At 44.0% G+C, this 24,093-nt stretch overlaps 1 long non-coding RNA gene across 4 annotated transcripts in view; it reads left to right on the top strand.

The window, feature by feature from the left end:
* The window catches only part of LOC135966501 (uncharacterized), an 80,477-nt gene that overhangs the window by 23,537 nt on the left and 32,847 nt on the right, over positions 1 to 24,093 (top strand). For 2 of the 4 annotated variants that reach the window (XR_012421007.1, XR_010579821.2), the window contains exon 3: positions 19,757 to 19,898. This is a non-coding gene — a long non-coding RNA (uncharacterized lncRNA). Of the gene's footprint in view, positions 1 to 11,074; positions 11,179 to 11,346; positions 11,825 to 19,756; positions 19,899 to 24,093 lie in introns of those variants that run through there. The other 2 variants (XR_010579823.2, XR_010579822.2) reach the window with 2 other exon arrangements.

The raw sequence follows: 24,093 nt of genomic DNA, 5'->3' as shown, positions 1-24,093 counted from the left end.
GCATATACCTAGCAGAAATGCATGGTCACAAAAAAACATGGACAAGAATGATCAAGCTGAATGTGGTGGCTCACGCCTGTAATCCCAACACTTTGGGAGGCTGAGGCGGGAGGATCACTTGAGGTCAGGAGTTTGAGGCCAGCCTGGCCAACATGGTGAAACCTTGTCTCTACTAAAAATACAAAAAGTAGCTGGGTGTGGTGGTTTGTGCCTGTAGTTCCAGCTACTTGGGAGGCTGAGGTAGGAGGATGGCTTGAGCCTGGGAGTCAGAGACTGAAGGGAGCCGAGATTGTACCACTGCACTCCAGCCTGGCGAACAGAGTGAGACTCTGTAGAAATAAAGAAAGAGAAAGAGAGAGAGAGAGAGAGAGGAAGGGAGGGAGGGAGGGAGGAAGGAAGGGAGGGAGGGAGGGAGGGAGGGAGGGAGGGAGGGAGGGAGGGAGGGAGAGAGGGAGGGAGGGAAGGAAGGGGGAAAAAAAAAGAAAAAAAAAGAAAAAAAGACTGATCATAGCTGCACTATTACCATAGTCCTAAGCTGGAAACTACTCAAATTCCCATTGACACCAGACTAAAGAATGAATGACCGACCACTACATGCAACATTATGGATGAAAATACAATTGATGAAAGACATTTTCTCAAAAAATGCTGTATAATACCATTTATATAAAACACAAACAAGGCAAAATTAATCCACATCACAAGAACTCAGTATCAATTTCCTGCAAGAGAAACGAGGGGATTTTTCTCGTAATGTTCGGTCATTTGGTCTGGGTGCTGGCTTCACGGGTGTGTTTAATTCTTAAAATGTATATACATTATCCATCAATACAAAGTTTTTTAAAATATTCATCTCCTTGCTCTAAGCCTCATTTTATCTTCATTTCAACTCAGCTGCTGCAGGGACCCCATCAAAAGCAGATAATGTGAAAGGGTGGACTATAGGCAATACTTAATTTTCCATTGAAAGAAAATTTTTCCTATACTTTCCCTCTCTTTTGATAAAAAATAATGTCATCTTAAATATGTTCCTCAACACGATAGGTGGAAAATTGTTCTCTTAGTACAGTAGGTTTTTTTGTTTTGTTTTGTTTTTTGTTTGTTCGTTAGTTTTAGTTTTGTTGTTGTTATTGTTTTGTTTTGTTTTGTTTTGTTTGAGATGGAGTCTCACTCTGTCACCAGCCGGGAGTGCAGTGGTGCGATCTCAGCTCACTGCAACCTCCGGCTCCTGGGTTCAAGCAATTGTCCTGCCTCGGCCTCCCGAGTAACTGAGATTACAGGCACCCTCCACCATGCCCAGCTAATTTTTATATTTTTAGTAGAAAAAAGTCCCACTATATTGGCCATGATGGTCTCGATCTCTTGACCTCGTGATTCGCCCACCTCGGCCTCCCAAAGTGCTGGGATTACAGGCATGAGCCATTGTGCCTGGCAATTTTTTAAATTAAATAAATAAAAATAAAATGTCCAGAACTGTTTGTATTTCCTTTTCTGTGACCTAGATGTTTATATCCTTTACTTGTATTTACTCTTTTTGTGTCGGTAGGCTTCTTCCTATTGAATAATGGAAGCTCTTTCTGTGTTAGGGAAGTTCACCTCTGCCTGTGATATGATTACAGATATATCTCGCACCTATTTCTCCCAGTTTTAGGATTGTTTTCTCAGTTTGCTTACAATAGTTTTAACACAGAACTTTTTTATATTTCTATATAGTAAAATTTGCCAGTATTTCCATTCATATCCCTTTATGACTTTTGTGGAGAACAGAGCTTTGGGCCCCAGCTGAGTGGCAAAGGGCACAGTCCCTCAGTGTGGAAGACCCACTGCAGGTGACCTTGATGCCAACAGGCGGCAGGCCAGGGGGATGATATTGATGACAATCTCCAACTACACTTGAGGATGAAGTGAGACATGGGGTCTCACTTCAACAGGGTGAGAATGGATTGTCCCAGAAACCACTCATTTCTCCTTTCAGCAAACATTCTTTGTGAGGTCACCACAGTCTTTGCCTATGTTTTACAAATGTGATTGAGAACAGATGAAAGATCTGCCCAAAGTCACACTGGATTCTAAAGCCTGTTTCTAACTGTGTCATCCTCCAGAACGTGAACGTGTTTCTTACTCAGAGGTTGATCCCCACCAACGTGTGATCTGAAAGTACATATTGCTCATTTAAAAAAAAAAAAAGCCAGGTGAGGTGGCTCATGCCTGTAATCTCAACACTTTGGGAAGCCAAGGTGGGTAGATCACTTGAGGTCAGGAGTTCGAGACCAGCCTGGCCAACATGGTGAAACCCTGCCTCTATTAAAAAATACAAAAATTAGCCGGACATGGTGGCAGTCTCCCAGCTACTCGGCAGGTTGAAGCAGGAGAATCACTTGAACCTGGGAGGCAGAGGTTGTAGTGAGTCAAGATGGTACCACTACACTCCAGCCTGGGTAACAGAGTGAAACTCCGTGTCCAAAACAAAACCAAAAAAAAAGCTTATGTGGGGAATGGGGTTGCTCGTTTCTGTCTGAGGTATAAGTTCATTTGTAATGCAGTGTTGAAATGATTTCTTCTCCTAAAAGCAGTTCTTGAGGGGAAAAAAAAGAAGAAGAGGAAAGAAACACTTGTGGAATTCTCAGTGCTGTTTGATTCTGAGTTCCCAGCAGGCCAGATAAGCAGACAGGACTGCAGAGGAAATTCTGCTGGGTGACAGCTGCGGCAAAGGTTAGTACGTAACTGGGGGTCAATGTTAGTGAGGAAACTTGCCTCAAAGGAGTGGAAGTGTGGATTCAGAACCGACAAGAGATGAGTTTCTTGTGGCACGGGGGTGAGGTTAGATTATAATTCTTAGAATATCATAGGCAGAGAGTTTCGTTTTGAATCGCTGCCACTCTTGGGAATCTCCAATTTGCTGTATTGATGCATAGGCCTTGATGAGTCAATATGTATATTCAGAACAGAAAACTGAGGGAGTGTCCGATGTAAGTGACGGCAGTAATGTGATTTAGATAAAAACAAAACAGAACATCAGGCACTGGCCTGGAAGTGAGGACTCCAAGCGGCTGTTTCCCAACTGTGCCACTTGTTTGTTCTGTGACTTTTGGGTAGGTAGCTTGTTTGTTCTGTGACTTTGGGTGGGTAGCTTGTTTGTTCTGTGACTTTGGGTGGGTAGCTTGTTTGTTCTGTGACTTTGGGTGGGTAGCTTGTTTGTTCTGTGACTTTGGGTGGGTAGCTTGTTTGTTCTGTGACTTTGGGTGGGTAGCTTGTTTGTTCTGTGACTTTGGGTGGGTAGCTTGTTTGTTCTGTGACTTTGGGTGGGTAGCTTGTTTGTTCTGTGACTTTGGGTAGGTAGCTTGCCGTTTCTGGGTGTTAGTTTTCGCCTTCTGTAAAATAAGGCTGCCCGTGAAGGGCTCAGAGCATTTGCGGCCCACGCAGCAGAAGGCAGCCCCTTTCTGCTGCAGGCCGTGGAAAGCGGCCTTGTTGGCAAGCCCGCCGTCTGCATTCCATGCTCAATTCCCTGCCTCAGAGGGAGATGGGTAGGAGGCAGGCACGTCACCTTGCACCCAGATCCCAGGCCAGCAGGAAGAGGTGCCCTTCCCAGAACCCCGAGGCTGCTGACAGAATTGGGTGGTGATTAGGACTTGCTGGGGGCCACAGCAATCTGATTTCCAATCTCCATCTCTCTCTAGCTATGAGATCTTTGGTTAGTGCTGCCCTGATCTGAGTATCCTCTGTACAATGGGGATAGTACCCACTCCCCTTGCAGTTACTGAAAGGATCAAATGAGACATGTGTAAATGCTTAGAACAGTGCTGGGCACATATTACACACTCAATGCTATTTTTTATCATTGGCTTAATTATTGAAATCAAATATTAACCTCCTACCTAACGTAGGAATTCTCTCTACTGCATATCAGACAACTGACTATTCTCACTCTGCTTGAATGCTTCCAGCGACAGGGGACTCACTGCTTCTCCCAGTGAATTGTTTCACTAGTAGATAGTGCTTCTGGAATTTTATGGAATTTTAAAGCTGAGAGGAACCTTATAAATCAAGTGTAACTGCCTTATGAGAAAACCCAAGTTCAAGAGGTGAAATGAGACCGGGCATGGTGGCTCACGCCTGTAATCCCAGCACTTTGGGAGGCTGAAACGGGTGGATCACCTGAGGTCAGGAGTTTGAGACCAGCCTGGGCAACATGGTGAAACCCTGTCTCTACCAAAAATACAAAAACTAACTAGGCATGGTGGTGCATGCCTGTAATCCCAGTCACTTAGAGGCTGAGCCATGAGAATCGCCTGGACCTGGGAGGCAGAGGTTACAGTGAGCTGAGATGGTGTGCCCAGCTTCCTCCTCCTCTTAAATTAACTCCTTATGGTGAGAAAACAGAAGACTCATGAGGTAGAAGTGTAATAATTTCCACATAAGAAATGAAATGGTAGAGTCCATTTTAAATATGTCTTTCACAGGTTTCTGTTTTCTGTTGCTATGACTGAATACCTGAGACTGGGTACTTTACAAATAAAAGACATTTATTTTTTACAGTTCTGGAGTCTGGGAAGCCCGAGGTTGAAGGGTCACATCTAGTCAGGGCCTTCTTGCCAATGGGGCCTCTGCAGAGTCCCAAGGCAGTGCAGGGCATCGCATGGCAAGGAGGCTCAGGACAGGTCATCACATGGTGAGGAGGCTCAGGACAGATGGCCAAACTGGCTTTTCTTTTTCCTTTCTTTTTTCTTTTTTTTTTTTCTGTACTTCAGTGGGGGCAAACAATTTGGCTTTTATAACAGACTCACTCTTGTGGTAGCTAACACTGTCCCTTATTAGTCCATGAATCCATGAATCCATGAATGAATGAATCCATTCATGAAGGACCTTATCACCCCTCAACGGCCCACTTCTCAACACTGCTGCATTGGGAACAAAGTTCCCAACACATGAACTTTCAGGGACACATTCAAACCGTAGCAACAGGAAAACCTATTTCACTGGGAATAGATTAATAACGGGGAGTGATTTTATGCTACGGTCACCTCTGCAATTTACAGTAGTTAGGCTGTGAACACACGGTACAAATGCAGGCCTTGAAATCTAGGTTTGGTTCCTACCACTCACTAGGTTTTTTTGTTTTTGTTTTTGTTTTTGTTTTTTACACTCACTGGTTCTGACAGTAAATGAAGTACTTAAAGGTACTTAATTCATTGGGCCCCAGTTTTCTCTTTTTTTGGGGGGGTAGGGATGGAGTGTTACTCTGTCGCCCAGGCTGGAGTGCAGTGGCACGATCTTGGCTCATTGCAACTTCCGCCTCCCAGGTTCAAGCGATTTTCCTGCCTCAGCCTCCCGAGTACCTGGGGCTACAGGCGTGTGCCACCATGCCTGGCTAGTTTTTGTATATTTAGTAGAGACAGTCTTGAACTCCTGACCTCAGGTGATCTGCCCACCATGGCCTCCCAAAGTGTTGGGATTACAGGTGTGAGCCACCGCGCCTGGCTGGCCCCAATTGTCTAACTAGGAAAAATGAGTTAGCAGCACCTACTTCCTAGGGCTTAAAGTGAGAATTAAATTAAAGAATGCAAGCAAGGCTCTTAGCGTAACACCCAGCACATAGTGAATTTTTAATTCATGTTTGATCTTCTGGTTATTAACACAGAAGCAATTCTGTGGCACTCCTGCAGATTCAAATGATATAATGGGATTTCATAAGGCATCCCTCCCTGGTCAAAATGTGTTTTGCAGCAGGCATGACAGGACACCAGAACAACACTAGTGACACATTGAAAATTGAAATTTCATAATGTATTTATTTTCAGTTTCCTAGGAAATACTCTGACAGGCAGAACATACACCCACAAGCTTTCTGGCTGTGCAGATGATAAAGCTTCACAAATGCTGTAACTACTGCCATTCTGTGTACACGTGCAACGTATTAATGCCGTACCTTTAGCCAATGGCAAGAAACCCCCTGGGTCAGCAGAGCGTTTACAATATTTGCACATTGCTATGGATATGGTATCAAAGGCAGGTGCCAGTAACATGAACAGGATGTGGGGGTTTAAGGCAGTTAACAATTATAGATACTATTCTCACTCTTAATACATCATCCTTGGATAATCTATATGAAATATTTGGGAGGTGACGCATGCTGTTGAGAACATTACTTTGGATGTTTCATCCAACACCTCTGACAGACAGCTTGGTGAAATATCGAGGTGTCCAGGGACCTAGGTCTGCCACCAAATTAGCTAGCTGTGTGACATTGGTGGTCGCCTTCCTTCACACGCCCTAGTTCCCTCCATGGTGGGAGTTGAGGGAGGAGATTTCTGTCGTCCCTTCCAGCATTCTGATTGCAAGCAGAGCTCAAACATGATTTCATCTCTTATCCTGTGTCGTTTAATGCAATTCTAGCTAAGGCGAGCAACATTAAGAGATTTTTGGAGGCATCCAAGACGAGCTATGCTAAGTGGCCCGCCTTTTTTTTTTTTTTTTCGTGAGATGGAGTCTCGCTCTGTCACCCAGGCTGGAGTGCAATGGCCGGATCTCAGCTCACTGCAAGCTCCGCCTCCCAGGCTTACGCCATTCTCCTGCCTCAGCTTCCTGAGTAGCTGGGACTACAGGCGCCTGCCACCTCACCAGGCTAGCTTTTTTGTATTTTTTTAGTAGAGACGGGGTTTCACCGTGTTAACCAGGATGGTCTCGATCTCCTGACCTCGTGATCCGCCCATCTTGGCCTCCCAAAGTGCTGGGATTATAGGCTTGAGCCACCGCGCCCAGCCTGGGCTTTTTTTTTCTACTGTTACCTGTCTTGTTTACACACCATGCAGATTCCAGTTGGCTCTCATGCTGTCTTGAAGACAGATTTCTTTCCACTCCAAGAGAGCAACATGGAATGTGGGCAACTCAGCTCTTGTTGAAAAATTGTCAAGATGTAAAGGAAAAATAATTTTTTTGTAAATAGAAACAATTATACATAGATTCTATTTTTATTCTTATGGTAGTTGCATCGAATTCCTCATTTCATGTTTATTCCAATTGCTTTCTTACATTTATTAGCATCTGTATTTCCCTTAATAATGCAGCCAGTACAGGCCAGGCACGGTGACTCACGCTTATAATCCCAGCACTTTGGGAAGCCGAGATGGGTGAATCACTTGAGGTCAGGAGTTCGAGACCAGCCTGGCCAATGTGGTGAAACCCCATCTCTACTAAAAATACAAAAGTTAGCTGGGCGTGGTGGCATGTGCTTATAATCCCAGCTACCCCGGATGCTGAGGCAAGAGAATCTCTGCAACCCAGGAGGTGGAGGCTGCTGTGAGCCAACATCACGCCACTGTACTCCAGCCTGGGCGACAGAGTGAGACTCCCTCTCAAAAAATAATAATAATAATATAATAAAATAATGCAACTGGTTCAGCATTACGCTCATGCCCACTTAATTTATTCCCCCCAACACTCATACACACATACATGTGCCACTGTGGAAGTTGTATAGAACAAGTATGATTTTAAACCAGGGTTGTTTTGAAAGCACTATTATCTCTCTTTTAATTTTTCTTTGATGACTCTCTACTTTCTTCTTCCCGTATGCCTCCTGAAGCATTGCCTGGGTTTTTTCCTTTCATTTTTTGAGGTCTTCCTCTGAAAGTGTTTTTAATGTGGGTCTGTGTGTGGCAAGTGCTCTGAGCCCTTGAATGCAGGTGATTCTTCCCATCACTCTCTCCCATTTGTATGACAATTTGGATGAATATAAAATTCTACCTTCAGGACCAGTGCAGTGGCTCACACCGGTAATCACAGCACTTTGGGAGGCTGAGGCAGGTGGATCACCTGAGGTTGGGAGTTTGAGACCAGCCTAGCCAACATGGTGAAACCTCCTCTCCACTAAAAATACAAAAATTAACTGGGCATGGTGGCAAGTGCCTGTAATCCCAGCTACTCAGGAGGCTGAGGCAGGAGAATCACTTGAACCAAGGATGTGGAGGTTGCTGTGAGCCAAGATAGCATCACTGCACTCCAGCCTGGGCAACAGATTGAGACTCCGTCTCTAAATAAATAAATAAAATTCTATCTTCAAAATTACTGTCTCCTAATACTTTATAACTTCTATGTAGTTACAGTTAACCATTATACTACAGTCTTCTAGCATCTCACGTAGCTACTTGATGTCTCTCTCTTTGTCATTCATTTGGAGATGATCTGTTCTCCCTCTGGAAGCTTTTAGAGCTTTCTCCTTGTCTTTATTATTATTATTATTATTTTGAGAGAGGGTCTCACTCTATGGCCCAGGCTGGAGTGCAGTGGTGCATGATCACAGCTCACCGCAGCCTTGACCTCCTGGGCTAAAGTGATCCTCCTGCCTCAGCCTCCCAAGTAGCTAGGACTACAGGCAAGTGCCACCATACTAGCTAATTTTTAAATTTTTTTGTAGAGATAGATAGGATCTCAAAATGTTGTTCAGGCTTATCTCAAACTCCTGGTCTCAAGTGATCCTCCCACCTTGGCATCCCAAGTGTTGGGATTACAGGCATAAGCCACTGTGCCCAGTCTCCTCATTATTTTTCTATATTTTTTTTTTACTTATTATTTTTAAGTTTTATAGTTGTACCTAGGAACTGATTTTTCCTTATCTCTTGTTGGCTCTTTATAAGTCCTTTCAGATAAGGTCTTTTTTTTGGAAATGTATCTCCATACTTGTTCAAGTATTTCTTCTGTTCTATATTTACGTCTTATGCCAACTGAAATTATTGCTCAGGTGTTTGCACTTTTATGCTTATCATCCACATTTCCAAGGTTTTCTTCTCTATTTCATATGTTTCAGTCTTATTGTGAGACTGCCACAATCTTGTGTTCATATATTCTTTCTTCAACTATATCCATTCTAGTTCATTTGTCAAACTTGATAAATTTCCATTTATCAAATTCTTTAACTATTTTATTTTTTCTACCTAATATTTTCACTTAGTTCTTTTTTATGATGTCTTCTTCTTGCTGCATATTGCTAACCTTTTCTCCTATTTAAGGAGCAATTTTAGATTTTGGGTCCTTCTCCTTCAACATGTGTGATCAGATGATACGTGCTGCTTGTGTAGACTTTTCCTCCTCAACTGTCCAGTTATTTGGCCGTCGGCTAGTTTTCCCTTGGGAAAATGATCGTACCTACTGGGAGGGGCCATGGCCAGCCTCATCTGCGTTGGCGATGTGAGGACTGAGAATCCAGGGATCATAGACCCCTTAGTGAATCCCTGTCTGAGGCCAGTCCACTAGTCACTCCTTTGGCTGGAGTTTTCACTTGTAAACCCTTAGGGGGAAATAAGACAGACTACAGTCCTGGCGATTTGGGAGGAAGCACTGTGGGGGAGCTACCTGAGGGCTGTCCCTGTCTATTTCTGTGGGGGAACTACCTGAGGGCCCTACAGGTCTGTTTCTGTGGAGGAGCTACCTGAGGGTTGTCAGGATCTGTCTCTGTGGGGGAACTACCTGAGGGCTGTCCCTGTCTATTTCTGTGGGGAACTACCTGAGGGCCCTACAGGTCTGTTTCTGTGGAGGAACTACCTGAGGGCCGCCCGGGTCTGTTTCTGTGGAGGAACTACCTGAGGGCTGTCTCTGTCTATTTCTGTGGGGAACTACCTGAGGGCCCTACAGGTCTGTTTCTGTGGAGGAACTACCTGAGGGCCGCCCGGGTCTGTTTCTGTGGAGGAACTACCTGAGGGCCGCCGGGGTCTGTTTCTGTGGGGGAACTACCTGAGGGCTGTCTCTGTCTATTTCTGTGGGGGAACTACCTGAGGGCCCTACAGGTCTGTTTCTGTGGAGGAACTACCTGAGGGCTCTCAGGATCTGTCTCTGTGGGGGAACTACCTGAGGGCTGTCCCTGTCTATTTCTGTGGGGGAACTACCTGAGGGCCCTACAGGTCTGTTTCTGTGGAGGAACTACCTGAGGGCTGTCAGGATCTGTCTCTGTGGGGGAACTACCTGAGGGCTGTCTCTGTCTATTTCTGTGGAGGAACTACCTGAGGGCCCTACAGGTCTGTTTCTGTGGAGGAACTACCTGAGGGCTGTCAGGGTCTGTCTCTGTGGGGGAACTACCTGAGGGCTGTCTCTGTCTATTTCTGTGGAGGAACTACCTGAGGGCCGTCCGGGTCTGTTTCTGCGCGGGAGCTACCTGAGAGCCGACCCAGTCTGTTTCTGCGGGGAACTACCTCAGGGCCCTCCGGGTCTGTTTCTGTGGGAGAACTACCTGAGGGCCGCCCGGGTCTGTTTCTGCAGGGGAACTACCTGAGGGCCGTCCGGGTCTGTTTCTGCGGGGGAACTACCTGAGGGCCGCCGGGGTCTGTTTCTGCGGGGGAACTACCTGAGGGCCGTCCGGGTCTGTTTCTGTGGGAGATCTACCTGAGGGCCGTCTGAGTCTGTTTCTGCGCGGGAACTACCTGAGGGCCTTCCGGGTCTGTTTCTGCGGGGGAACTACCTCAGGGCGGTCCTGGTCTGTTTGTGTGGGAGACCTACCTGAGGGCCGCCGGGGTCTGTTTCTGCGCAGGAGCTACCTGAGGGCCGTCGGGGTCTGTTTCTGTGGGAGAACTACCTCGGGGCCGTCAGGGTCTGTTTCTGCGGGGGAACTACCTCAGGGCAGTCCTGGTCTGTTTCTGCGGGGGAGCTACCTGAGGGCCGTCCGGGTCTGTTTCTGTGGCGGAACTACCTGAGGGCCGCCGGGGTCTGTTTCTGTGGCGGAACTACCTGAAGGCCGCCCGGGTCTGTTTCTGTGGGAGATCTACCTGAGGGCCGCCGGGGTCTGTTTCTGCGCGGGGACTACCTGAGGGCCTTCGGGGTCTGTTTCTGTGGGAGATCTACCTGAGGGCCTTCCGGGTCTGTTTCTGCGGGGGAACTACCTCAGGGCCGCCCGGGTCTGTTTCTGTGGGGGAACTACCTGAGGGCCGCCCGGGTCTGTTTCTGTGGCGGAACTACCTGAGGGCCGCCGGGGTCTGTTTCTGTGGGAGATCTACCTGAGGGCCGCCCCGGTCTGTTTCGGCGGGGGAGCTACCTGAGGGCCCTCGGGGTCTGTTTCTGCGGGGGAACTACCTGAGGGCCTTCCGGGTCTGTTTCTGCGGGGGAGCTACCTCAGGGCGGTCCTGGTCTGTTTGTGTGGGAGAACTACCTGAGGGCCGCCGGGGTCTGTTTCTGCGCGGGAGCTACCTGAGGGCGGTAGGTGTCTGTTTCTGCGCAGGAGCTACCTGAGGGCCGTCGGGGTCTGTTTCTGCGCAGGAGCTACCTGAGGGCCGTCGGGGTCTGTTTCTGCGGGGGAACTACCTCAGGGCAGTCCTGGTCTGTTTCTGCGGGGGAGCTACCTGAGGGCCGCCCGGGTCTGTTTCTGTGGCGGAACTACCTGAGGGCCGCCCGGGTCTGTTTCTGTGGCGGAACTACCTGAGGGCCGCCGGGGTCTGTTTCTGTGGGAGATCTACCTGAGGGCCGCCGGGGTCTGTTTCTGCGCGGGAACTACCTGAGGGCCGCCGGGGTCTGTTTCTGCGCGGGAACTACCTGAGGGCCGCCCGGGTCTGTTTCTGCGCGGGAACTACCTGAGGGCCGCCCGGGTCTGTTTCTGTGGGGGAACTACCTGAGGGCCTTCCGGGTCTGTTTCTGCGGGGGAGCTACCTGAGGGCCGCCCGGGTCTGTTTCTGTGGCGGAACTACCTGAGGGCCTCCCGGGTCTGTTTCTGTGGCGGAACTACCTGAGGGCCGCCCCGGTCTGTTTCGGCGGGGGAGCTACCTCAGGGCGGTCCTGGTCTGTTTGTGTGGGAGACCTACCTGAGGGCCGCCGGGGTCTGTTTCTGCGCGGGAGCTACCTGGGGGCGGTAGGTGTCTGTTTCTGCGCAGGAGCTACCTGAGGGCCGTCGGGGTCTGTTTCTGTGGGGGAACTACCTCAGGGCAGTCCGGGTCTGTTTCTGCGGGGGAACTACCTGAGGGCCGTCCGGGTCTGTTTCTGTGGGAGAACTACCTGAGGGCCGTCCGGGTCTGTTTCTGTGGCGGATCTACCTGAGGGCCGCCCGGGTCTGTTTCTGTGGGAGATCTACCTGAGGGCCGTCCGGGTCTGTTTCTGTGGCGGAGCTACCTGAGGGCCGTCCGGGTCTGTTTCTGTGGGGGAACTACCTGAGGGCCGCCCGGGTCTGTTTCTGCGGGGGAACTACCTGAGGGCCGTCCGAGTCTGTTTCTGTGGCGGAGCTACCTGAGGGCCGCCCGGGTCTGTTTCTGTGGGGGAACTACCTGAGGGCCGTCCGGGTCTGTTTCTGTGGGGGAACTACCTGAGGGCCGTCCGAGTCTGTTTCTGCGGGGGAACTACCTCAGGGCCGCCCGGGTCTGTTTCTGTGGGGGAACTACCTGAGGGCCTTCCGGGTCTGTTTCTGTGGGGGAACTACCTGAGGGCCGTCCGGGTCTGTTTCTGCGGGAGATCTACCTGAGGGCCGCCCGGGTCTGTTTCTGTGGGGGAACTACCTGAGGGCTGTCTGGATCTATTTCTGTGAATTCTCTCCAATGCCCCCCGCAGAGTTTGTGTTGCTGATATAGGTGGACACTGCTCCGGGCACTGTTAACTGTCATGCTGAAGGTCAGGCTGATGACTGTCTCTCTCAAGGCAACTTGAGGGAACAAGAGCAGAATGTAAAGGCTGCCCAACCTGTTCTTCATGCTGCCTGGGTACAGCCATCCGCCCTCCCCATCCCCACACTAATTTCAGTAGTCTTCAGCCTCGGAGGGTGTAGTGAGAAATTCCCTAATTTCCCCGCTTAGTGTTAGGAATCCATGTGTCTCTCTCTTATCCTTCCACTATTTGTTTAGGGTTGATTTTGAAGATCTTAGCAGGGAGGGTCACAGGCATGTACCACCATGCCTGGCTAATTTTTTGTAGAGACTGGGTCTGGCCATGTTGCCCCAGGCTGTTCTTGAACTCCTGGGCTCAAGCGATCCTCCTGCCTCAGCTTCCTGAAGTGCTAGGATTACAGGTGTGAGCCACCGTACCTGGCCAGTGTCTTCATCTTTGTAATATTTTATAGTATCTTCAGCTATAAAATGGGGATAATGGTCACCTCAAAAAGCCGTGTGTATTTGGGATATTTTATATCAGTTTCCAGAACAAAATAAATATTTGAAAAGTATTGAGTTATTTTTACTTTCAAAAGACCTAATCCCTAATTTTTCTTCTCCAGGAGGGAGGAGTATGCGGATGGGTCAGTTGGCTAATTCCATCAGCATTTTCATCCCTGGAACAATGCTCTTTGCCAGATTGTGTTACGACTTCAAATACTATTTACATTAACTACTAAGCCCCCAGGAACAGTTGCCTAGCAGTTTTTCTTATTGACCGTGTTGGTACATATAGAAACCAACCCTAAACCTCAGAAATCAAGGCTGAAGCATGTGATTTCTAGTTCTAAATTTTCTCTACTTTGCTACTCAAAGTGGTCTATCCATCCATGTGGTCAAGTTTGAGGAGCACGGGCTGCAATGTGGGCCATCACAAACCTTCCAGGAAAACTGTACTCGTGCTTTAGGTGTTATAGTTTACAAAGTTCCTTTCTTTCTTTGCTTTGTCTTCCTTCCTTCCTTCTGTCCTTCCTTCCTTCCTTCCCTCCTTCCTTCCTTCCTTATTCCTTCCTTTCTCTTTCTTTTTTCTTTCTCCTTCTTTCCTTCCCTCCCTCCACCATCCCTCCTTCCCTCGTCTATTCTCTTCTTTTCTCTTCTTTTTCTTTTCTTTCTCTCCCTCCACCTCCAGGGTTTGAGCGATTCTCCTGCCTCAGCCTCCCAAGGAGCTGGGATTACAAGCAGGCACCACCATGCTGGGCTAATTTTTGTATTTTTAGTAGAGACAGCCTTTCACCATGTTGGCCAGGTTGGTCTCAAGCTCCTGACCTCAAGTGATCTACCTGCCACAGCCTCCCAAAGTGCCATACAAATTTTAGGATCTTTTTTTAATTTCTGAGAAAAAATATCGTTGGAATTATTATGATTATGATGATGATGTCGGAATTATTATGATTATGATGATGATTATGATGATGATGATGATTATTATTATTATTATTTTGAGATGGAGTTTCGCTCTTGTTGCCCAGGCTGGAGTGCAATGGCACCATCTCAGCTCACTGCAACCTCTGCCTCCTGGGTTCAGGTGATTCTCCTGTCTTAGCCTCCTGAGTAGTTGGGATTACAGGCATGGGCCACCATACTTGGCTAATTTTGTACTTTTAGTAGAAACAGGGTTTCTCCATGTTGGTCAGGCTGGTCCCAAACTCCTGACCTCAGGTGATCCACCCACCTCAGCCTCCCAAAGTGCTGGGATTACAGGCTTGAGCCACTGCGCCCTGCTGTATCATTGGAATTTTGATGGGGATGGCATTGAATCTGTAGATCGCTTTGGGTAGTATGGATATTTAATGGCATGTCTTTCCATTTATCTGTGTCCTCAGTTCCTTTCATCAATGTTTTAGAGTTTTCAGTGTAGAGATCTTTCACTTCCTTGGTTAAATGTACTCCTAGGTATTTAACTTCTTTTTAACTACTATAAATGGGATTGCTTACTTGCTTTTTTTTTTTTTTTTTTTGATATCTTGTTGTTAGTGTATGAAAATGCTACTGATTTTTGCATTTTGACTTTGTATCTTTCAACTTTACTGAATTTGTGTATTAGTTCTAACAGGTTTGGGGTGGTATTTCAATTATTTAATGATGAAATCAAGGTCCAGAAAGGTGAAAAACTTGTCTAAAATGCTGTGGCTAGAGCTCCAGGTTAAATCCCATGCTTCAATTTCAACTAGTAGGGTAATACTTTCTGATTTCTGAGTGTATCAAATGTATCACTAGTATGCGTGGTGATTTTAGGTAATAATTGTCCTTTCTTTTCATATGCATTAGAAAAAAATATAATGAACAAACCAAGTCTGGAATTTCATAATTATTCTTGTGTAGGAAATGTTTTTTTAAAGTGAATTGCTGGCCAGGTGCAGTGGCTCGTGCCTGTAATTCCAGCACTTTGCGAGGCTAAGGCAGGCGGCTCATTTGCAGTCAGGAGTTTGAGACCAGCCTGGCCAACACGGTGAAACCCCGTCTCTACTAAAAATACAAAAATTAGCCAGGCATGGTGGTGGGTGCCTGTAATCCCAGCTATTTGGGAGGCTGAGGCAGGAGAATCGCTTGAATCTGGGAGGTGGAGATTGCAGTGAGCCAAGATCGTACCACTGCACTCCAGCCTGGGCAACAGCGTGAGACTCAGTCTAAAAAACAAGAAAAAAAGTGAATTGCTTTAAATCATAAATAATAAATTCAGATGTATTGTAGACATGATTACAGTCGTGGAGGTGGCCCCTATGTGCTTGAGATTTAGGTAATTCCCTACCTTCTATGACAGATGCCATTCCTCTCATTTATAACAATGTTAAGATTTCATCAATTTCACCCTGTGCAATGTATTAATATGAGGAAAAAGTAAGTAAAAGTTCATTCATGAATATTTCCCTGAAGAGCATTTTTGTTTCTTTCTTACTTTTAAATATTACTTTTCCATTTCCTCCAACACCGGTGTAACTGAACAGTATTCGTTGTATACCAAAAGTATTTCTCTTAATCCAGCATTATGACTTACTACAAATAGAAATGAGATAATTGGTGTACTTAATCCTTTGTAAAAGCTTAGAGGCCATCTTAAAATGCTTTGCAGAAATTGGAAATACAGTATTTTGAATAGGATTTTAAAATGTTTACTGTGGAATTAGAGCACAAATCTCTTCAAGAAGAGAACTGTGAACATTAAAGACTCTTATTGTCCAGTGTGGATGAAAATGGAAATGTAATTCACAATTTGTTGTGGACAAAGAGCCTGGCAGAGAGAATGTGTCCATGGTCTTAAAGTGTATTACACAGCTACCTTACTAGCATTTTTTTCACTGTGCTGACAAGAAAGGGAAGGAAGAATATTCACAACCCAGGTTGCTAAACTAAGAGCTTTAATTAATGAGACTCCAGAAAGGGCCCTAGCAAGATAAAAATGTGATTGCAGTGTGCTCTCTGACCTCAATTGCAGGTTCCCTGACTTCTCTTTCATGTTCTCAGACCCTCAGTGTAAGGATATAAGGGCTCTCTGAGATGGCAAGTTGTTTTGCTAAAAAGCCTCTTTACATATCTGGAATATAACTCTGAAACCTAACCCAGGCTTATGTTAACACTGTGGCTTATAAACCATGCGTAGACTGCATGGAGTCATAAACGTGTTGAATGTAGGAAACACTGTCAGTTTATAAATTAGGTCTGCTATTAAGTTCTGAGGTCATTAGTTTGTTTTGGGGGGGGGATTGTTTTGTTTTTTTTGTTGTTGTTCTTTCTTTTTTATTTCTCCCAACTCTATGTGCTTTGGAAACCTGAGGGTGGGTAAGAAAACAGTGTAGCCTGGTTTCTTTCCATGTTTGCTTCCAGCAAGATGCCTCTGGCCTTTTCTTGTCCAAAATCAACATAAAGCTGCTTCTCCCATATCACCACCATGACTACCACACAAAGCCAAGATGTCCCCATTTTTAACTTTGTTACTTCACAGACTTACTACTAAATTCCTGGGTGATGGGGGAGGTGGGAAACACGAGGCCCAGAATCATGCCTCTCTGTGTGATAATGGGCAACTTACTTTACCTCGCTGAGATGTTTATAGATCTGTGAAAGGAATGATCTGCACCATTTGCTCATTAGATCCCCCTTTGCGTCTAAGCCATGATAATACCCCAAATAAGATGATAGGATTTTATACAGGCTTGCCTGCATATTGGCATTTTGATCAATCACAGACAGCACATATGACACTGGTTCCATAGGATTAGAACACCACATTTTTACTGTACCTTTTCCATGTTTGGCTATTTTTGTTTGTTTGTTTTGTTTTTTTGAGACGGAGTCTTGCTCTGTTGCCCAGGCTGGAGTGAAGTGGCATAATCTCTGCTCACTGCAAGCTCTGCCTCCCAGGAATGATAATGAACAAGTGAAAGTGAAATCAGTTTCCCTTCTTTGTTCAATAAACATGGTTAGAGCACCTGTGTGCAAAGTAGTGGGACAGGTGCTGAGGGGAAAGGTAAAGCCGTTTAAGCTGTGGCCCTGAGCTGAAAAAGCAATCTAGCAGTGCCATCAGACTCTGCACACTACACAGCACAGTGTCCCAGGGGCCAGGTGGAGGGAAGGATCACTTCCGGCTGCAGCATCAGGGAAGGCACTCTGCAATCAAATTGTATATCAAATTATATCTTCCACTACTTTCATTGGGTTTATTTTGCTGCTTTTCTCTGGCTTCTTATCTTGGATTGTTTGTTTATTTTTCTTCTTTCTTATTTTCTAATACATATATTTTGGATGGTACACTATTCCCTGAGAGCTAGTCTGGCTACTCTCTGGGGCACAGTATTATAGGACTGTTTCTCATGTGATTCTGATGGGTAGATGGAGTAAAAAGCACTGGTATGGCTTCAGATCAAATGTTTTGAAGATAGACCAGATTTAAATCCTAGCGTGGCTACCCACCAGCTGTGACCTGGGCAAATCACTCAGTATCTCTGCAAATCAGTTTTCTCATCTGAAAAACAGGAACGGCAGTAGCTATCTCACTGAGTGTTGAGATAATTTATAGGATAATACATACAAAGTGCTCAGGAAGGAGCCTCGTCCACACTCATGATAAACACCTGCTTATATCGTCATTCAAATTCAACTGCCTAAAACGAAGTGCAAAAAAAAAAGACCCAATGGAAGTGAATGGCTTGCTACAGTCTCATCTGTATATAAATAAGTCTCATTTGGATGACTTTTATTTATAACGAACTTTAAAAACAATATATGTAAGAACAGATTAAAGGAGAAAGATCATATGAATATCTTCATAAATGCAGAAGTGGCATTTGATAAATTCCAATATCCGTTCTTTCTCCACCCCCTCAGAGATGGGGGTCTCACTCTGTCACCTACAGTGGAGTGTACAGCTACAATTATGGCTCACTGCAGCCTCTAACTCCTGGCTAAACTTATCCTCCCACCTCAGCCTCCCAAGTAGCTGGGATCGTCACAGGCATGCACCACCATGCCTGGCTAGTTTGTTTGTTTGTTTGTTTGTTTGTTTGTTTTTGTAGAGACAATGTCTTGTTTTGTTGCCCAGGCTGGTCTTGAACTCCTGGCTTCAACCGATTCTCCCGCCTCAGCCTCCCAAAGTGCTGGGATTACAGGTGTGGGCCACCTCTGTCCACATCCAACATCCATTTTTAATAAAAGTTCTCAGCAAAGTTAGAAATACAGTGGAACTTCCTAATTTTGATAGAGGAGATCTACAAAACTCTAGAATAAACACGATGCAAAATGTTGAAAGTTCTCCTCTGAGGTCAAGAACAGGGCATACTTCTAGTCAGCACTGGTGGAAGTTCTAGCCAGTAGAATAAGAGAAGAAACATAAATAAAAGGCATTCACAATTGAAAGAAAGCAAACTGTATTTCTGGACAATTTTACACCTGAAAAACTGAAAATAATCTACAAACTATTAGAATTAATAAATTTATTTAGCAAGGTTGCTGGGTATAAGGTCAATATAAAAAATTGACTGTATTCATTAAAAACTACCATCAAACAATTAGAAATTGAAAAAAAGTGAACCGAGATCATGCCACTGAACTCCAGCCTGCGTGACAGAACTAGATGCCATATCGAAAAAAAAAAAAAAAAGTCGGTGCAGTGGCTCAGGCCTGTAATTCCAGCACTTTGGGAGACTGACACAGACGAATCGCTTGAGCCCAGGAGTTTGACACCAACCTAGGCAACATAGCAAGACCCCATCTTTTTAAAAAAGTCATTTATAATAGCATCTCAAGGTAGAAGTAACTGGAAATTAATCTAACAACAATGTGTAAAACCTCTTAAAATTATAGATATATTAAAGGAGATCTAAATAAATGGAGACAGACCATTTCATCGTTCAGAAGACTAAATAATAGAATTATGTGATGCTTTCTAGACCTTAAGGGAAACAAAAGAAAATAATGACAATATGTCAATGTTCAACAGCTTTATTTTTCATTTTTGTAGCATGGGACAATGCATAGAACATGCAAAGGTGTAGGAAAAGGCAATTCTATTGCACAAGATAAGAGGACAAGATTTATCAGATAGCAATGATTGTAAAGCTGCTGCTATTAAGACAGTGTTTTGTTAGCCCAAGGATAAACAGGCCGATGGAACAGAATAGTGTTGAGAAACAGATCTATACATGTAAGTAAAGACAGGGCACATCAATGAAGACTGAATGTCTCAATAAATAGCTCTGGGATAATTGGGCATCCAGATGGAAAAAGTAAAGTTGGAAACCTCTCTCTTACAAAAAATAAGCTCTAGGTAGATTGAAAACTTAAATATGAAAGAAAAAAATTCTAAAACTGTTAGAAGATACTGTAAAAGAATATAACTTTAATACAAATAAATGAATAAAATTGACTACCTTCATAAACTTCTGTTTATCAGAAGGCCCAACAAAGTAAAAAGACCATGAGAGGATATTTGCAAAACATCTAAATGACAAAGTACTGAAGATCAGAAAAAACAAGGAGTGCCTATAAAAAGGTAATAAAAGGACAGACGGCCCATTAGAAAGCTGGTGAGATTGTGGGGAAATGGGCACTATTGTATTCTTCGCTTAGAAGCATAAATTAGTCCCACAGTTTTGAAGACAATATGGTGATATGTATCATAATTAAAAATTCATTCTTTTTTTTTTTTTTTTTAGATAGAGTCTTGCTCTGTTGCCCAGGCTAAAGTGCAGTGCTGTGATCTCGGCTCACTGCAACCTCCACCTCCCGGATTCAAGCGATTCTCTTGCCTCAGCCTCCTGAGTAGCTGGGATTACAGGTGCCTGCTACCACGCCCAGGTAATTTTTTTTTTTTTTTTTTTTTTGTATTTTTAGTGGAGATAGGGTTTCACCATGTTGGCCAGGCTGGTCTCAAATTCCTGACCTCAGGTGATCCACCAGCCTCAGCCTCCCAAAGTGCTGGAATTATAGGCGTGAGCCCCCACACCTAGCCAAAATATTCATTCTTTAATCTTCAAATTCCAGATCTTGGAATTTTTTTCTAAGGAAACAAATACCAAAGTGGGACAAATACATGAAATTCGTGTTCATTGCTGTATTGCTTATAGTGGTAAAAAAGTAGAGACTTAAAAATCCCTCAGAAGGGGGATTTCTTAAATACATTAAGGCACATCTATGTAATAGAATTCTATGCACTAATATTAATGGATGGGTAAGTTTATACGTATAAATATAGGCAAATAGACATATGTTCGTCCAGTGCAGTGGCACACCTGTAGTCCCAGCTACTTGGGAGGCTGAGGCAAGAGGATCACTTGAGCATGGGTGCTCAAGGCCAGCCTGGGCAACATAGTAAGACCCATCTCTTAAAAAAAATAAAATAAAATTTAAAATAGGCATATATGACAATGGAAACCAATTATAGAAGAGATTATATCTGTATGTATATATATATAATTGGATTATAGGCATGAGTCACCACTTCTAGCAACTTTCAATTTTATAAGCTGAGTTTTTAACATTATTAACTTAAAAACAAACATGTTTGTTTTGAAATGGGCAAAACAACAAAAATTAAATGTTATAATATAAATGTGAATACTTAAATGTCTTTCTAATGAAATGATGACTAACTGTAGAAAAGAAAATGTAGGAATGTATACATCCTTGCAAAGAGTGTGAAACTGATGCAGGCAATGTAGAGAGTCTTGCTTAGGGGCAATGAACAAAAGAACATACCTGGGTAAAAGAAATGTGAGGTTACTCATAACAAAACTAATATTTATATTGCACAATGTAAAACATTATTTTATACCTAGGATCACATTTGATCTTTACAAATCCCTGTGAAACAGCTATTATTATCAGATCCAGTTTATGCATAATAAAAACAAGACTCATATGGGTTAGCTAACTAGGCTATGGTCTCTCCACCAAGCTCTACTTCTCTGATTGAGAAGATAGTAATATCTAGAGCTCCGGTGTTCTTTCTACTGCCCTATGCTACCGCCCAGTGCAGATATAAGAACAAAACCTACTAGTAACCTGCTATTGAGTGTTTAGACCTTCAGCAACTTTAATCATCCAAAACATAGCTGTGAGACCAAAAAGAGGAAAACAGTTTACAAAAGCCCATATTTATTACATCATGAAAGAGCCAGGTCTGTGAAATGTTGCCTAGAATTTGTGTACTAAACTCAGCAAAATGAATTAACTCAGTGACTTCATTTTCTCCCAAATTACAATAAATGGAAGATTTAAAAGATGACAAAAATAAACACAGAAAACTTAAGTTAACAGGGTAGAGGATGACCTATTGAAAGATTGGGAGTCCATGTGTGGGAGGTAAAGGCAGGTCCTATGAGTGTTAGGGAGGCCTAGGCACATGTTCTTTTTGTTGTTTAATTCTAAATTTATGACAAATGAAGAACGGGGCCTTGACCTGGTCTGGATCAACTTGTTATGGAGCCCATGCAAAATGAAAATGATTCATAAACAAAACTGATTCATCCCCAGCAACAGCAGAGATGACCATGAACAATTAGCCACTTGAGAATCCTCAACTATTCTTGGGGAATGTCATTAATTACATTTTATTAAAGGGCAGAGATACCCACGCTGACATATGGGTTACAAAGGCAGACTAGAATTTCTTTATGGGTTTTGTTAATGTGGAATATAAATTCAGAAATAACTAGAGTTTGAGGGTATCTTAAATCCAAAAAATAAAAATAAAAACCCAACCAGCAGCAATTTGCTGAATTCCTGAGTGCTTAGGACTCGCCATTTCTAGTCTAGCAAATATCTTCCAGTTGCAATTTTAAACTTTTTTTCCCAGATCTTTCAAGAAACCTCTAATAGTATCAAGTTCAGCACACAAAACTAGCTTTCTGTAAGCAATCAGTCTCATCTACCCACCTTTACTTTAGACAGGCTCCTAAAGTCAACCTTAGAATAAAAAGAACTTTTCTTTTATTATTAAAAGTCTGTTGTCTAGCCAGGTGTGGTGGCTCATACCTGTAATCCCAGCACTTTGTGAGGCTGACACTAGAATATTGCTTAAAACCAAGAGTTCGAGACTAGCCTGTACAATGTAGTGAGAACACCATGTCTACAAAAAGGAAAAAAAAAAAAAAAAGTAGCTGGGCATGGTGTCACACACCTGTGGTCCCAGCTACTTGGGAGGCTGAGGTGTGAGGATCATATGAGCCCAAGAGGTTGAGGCTGCAGTGAATGCAGTGAACCATGGTCATGTACTACCCTCCAGCGTTGGTGATAAGAGCAAGACAGATGTTTCAATAATTTAAAAAAAAAAAAGGCTGTCCGCTGCCTCAAAGGGACTTTGCTGTTATAGTAAAACTATTGAAATATGTATAAACCAGGTGTGGTGGCTCACATTTGTAATCCCAGCACTTTTAAGAGGCTGAGGCAGGAGGATTGCTTGAGACCACAAGTTTGAGACCAGCCTAAGCAAGATAGTGAGACCCTGTCTCTACAAAAAATATGAAAACTAGCCAGCTGAGGTTGGGTGTGCCTGTATTCCCAGCAATTCAGGAGGCTGAGACAAGAGAATCCCTTGAACCCAGGAATTTAAGAGGTTACAGTGAGCTGATTACGAACTGCACTCCAACCTGGGAACCAGAGGGAGAAACTGTCTCAAAAGAAAAAAAAAAGAAGAAAAGAAAAGAAGAAGAATATATGTATAAATGCATGTTTTAAATTGGAACAATTACTACAGCATCAAAATGCACATTTCATGAGATGTGAAAATTTCTTCTTAAGCATCCATTTCTGGTTTTGCAGCAAAGGCATTATTATACTTCTATAACTTGTTGTCTTATATAGTCAGATAGAATCAAGCAAAGTTGGCAGAGCCTAGGCGTCTGCCTAAAAGAAATGGTCTCTCACATTTTCGTGTATATATTAACTCTTCCCGAGTTCCAGTGGCACTATTTCTGGAGTCCTTTTTGAGGCACATAATCCTAAAGCAGGTGTCACTTGTTATTCTATTTCAAAGCATCTTGCTCTTTTTCTTCACAGTACTTTTCAAAATATTTAATATACATTTATTTCTTATAAAAGTTGTTTACCTCACTGGACTTTAAGATCTGTGAGGTTAATCCCATGTCTGTTTTATTTTCTACCTTATTGCCCCTGTTCCCCAGGCACAGAGCAATATGTACCTGACATATATTTGGCTCTCGAAACACATTTGTCCTATTTGTGAGTGTGCTTGTTCAACTTCTCTCACTCTGTGTGTAGGTGTGTACTTTCTTGTCATTTCGGGACACTTAGGAATTTCCTTATTTTGCCTCAATTTCAGCTATGCATTAAAACTATTTTATAAAAACATGTTTTATCGATCTTTTTTTTTTTTTTTTGAGACAGAGTTTCACTCTGTTGCCCAGGCTGAAGTGCAGTGGTATGATCTCGGCTCACTGCAGCCTCTGCCTCCTGGCTTCAAACCATTCTCCTGCCTCAGCCTCCCAAGTAGCTGGGATTACAGGCAACTACCACCATTCTCAGCTAATTTTTGTATTTTTGGTAGAGACAGGGTTTCACCATGTTGGCCAGGCTGATATTGAACTACTTGGAAGGTTGAGGTGGGAGGATTCAGCTACCTTGGCCTCCCAAAGTGCTGGGATTACAGGGGTGAGCTGCTGCACCTGGGCTTAACATGCTTAAGTGTTTTATATCAGAAGGCATTTTTCTGGTCCTCTATTTCAGGAGTTGGCAAACTTCTGTAAAGGGCCAGATAATATTCTCAGCTTTGCTGGCCATGCGATTTCTGTCCCAACTACTCAACTAATTGACATTTCTTGTCACCATCAGCATCACTGGAGTTCTAATTTGTTATTATGATTTAAGCAGCAGGAAATCATCCAGCTGTCAAGACACAAAAGACCTTCAATGTCAGGCTCTAAAAGATAAAGCTCTAGAGTGTCAGGCTCTAAAAGATAAAGCTCAAACTCCCTCACATATTTGAGTATGAATTTAAAGCTAGTATTTGCTGAGCATTTACCGTGGTTCAGGC

The sequence above is a fragment of the Macaca fascicularis genome, chromosome 12 (assembly GCF_037993035.2).
Source record: "Macaca fascicularis isolate 582-1 chromosome 12, T2T-MFA8v1.1".
Classification (NCBI taxonomy): domain Eukaryota; kingdom Metazoa; phylum Chordata; class Mammalia; order Primates; family Cercopithecidae; genus Macaca; species Macaca fascicularis.
Note: the sequence above shows the minus strand (reverse complement) of the source record. Positions and strands in the feature narration are given on the sequence as shown.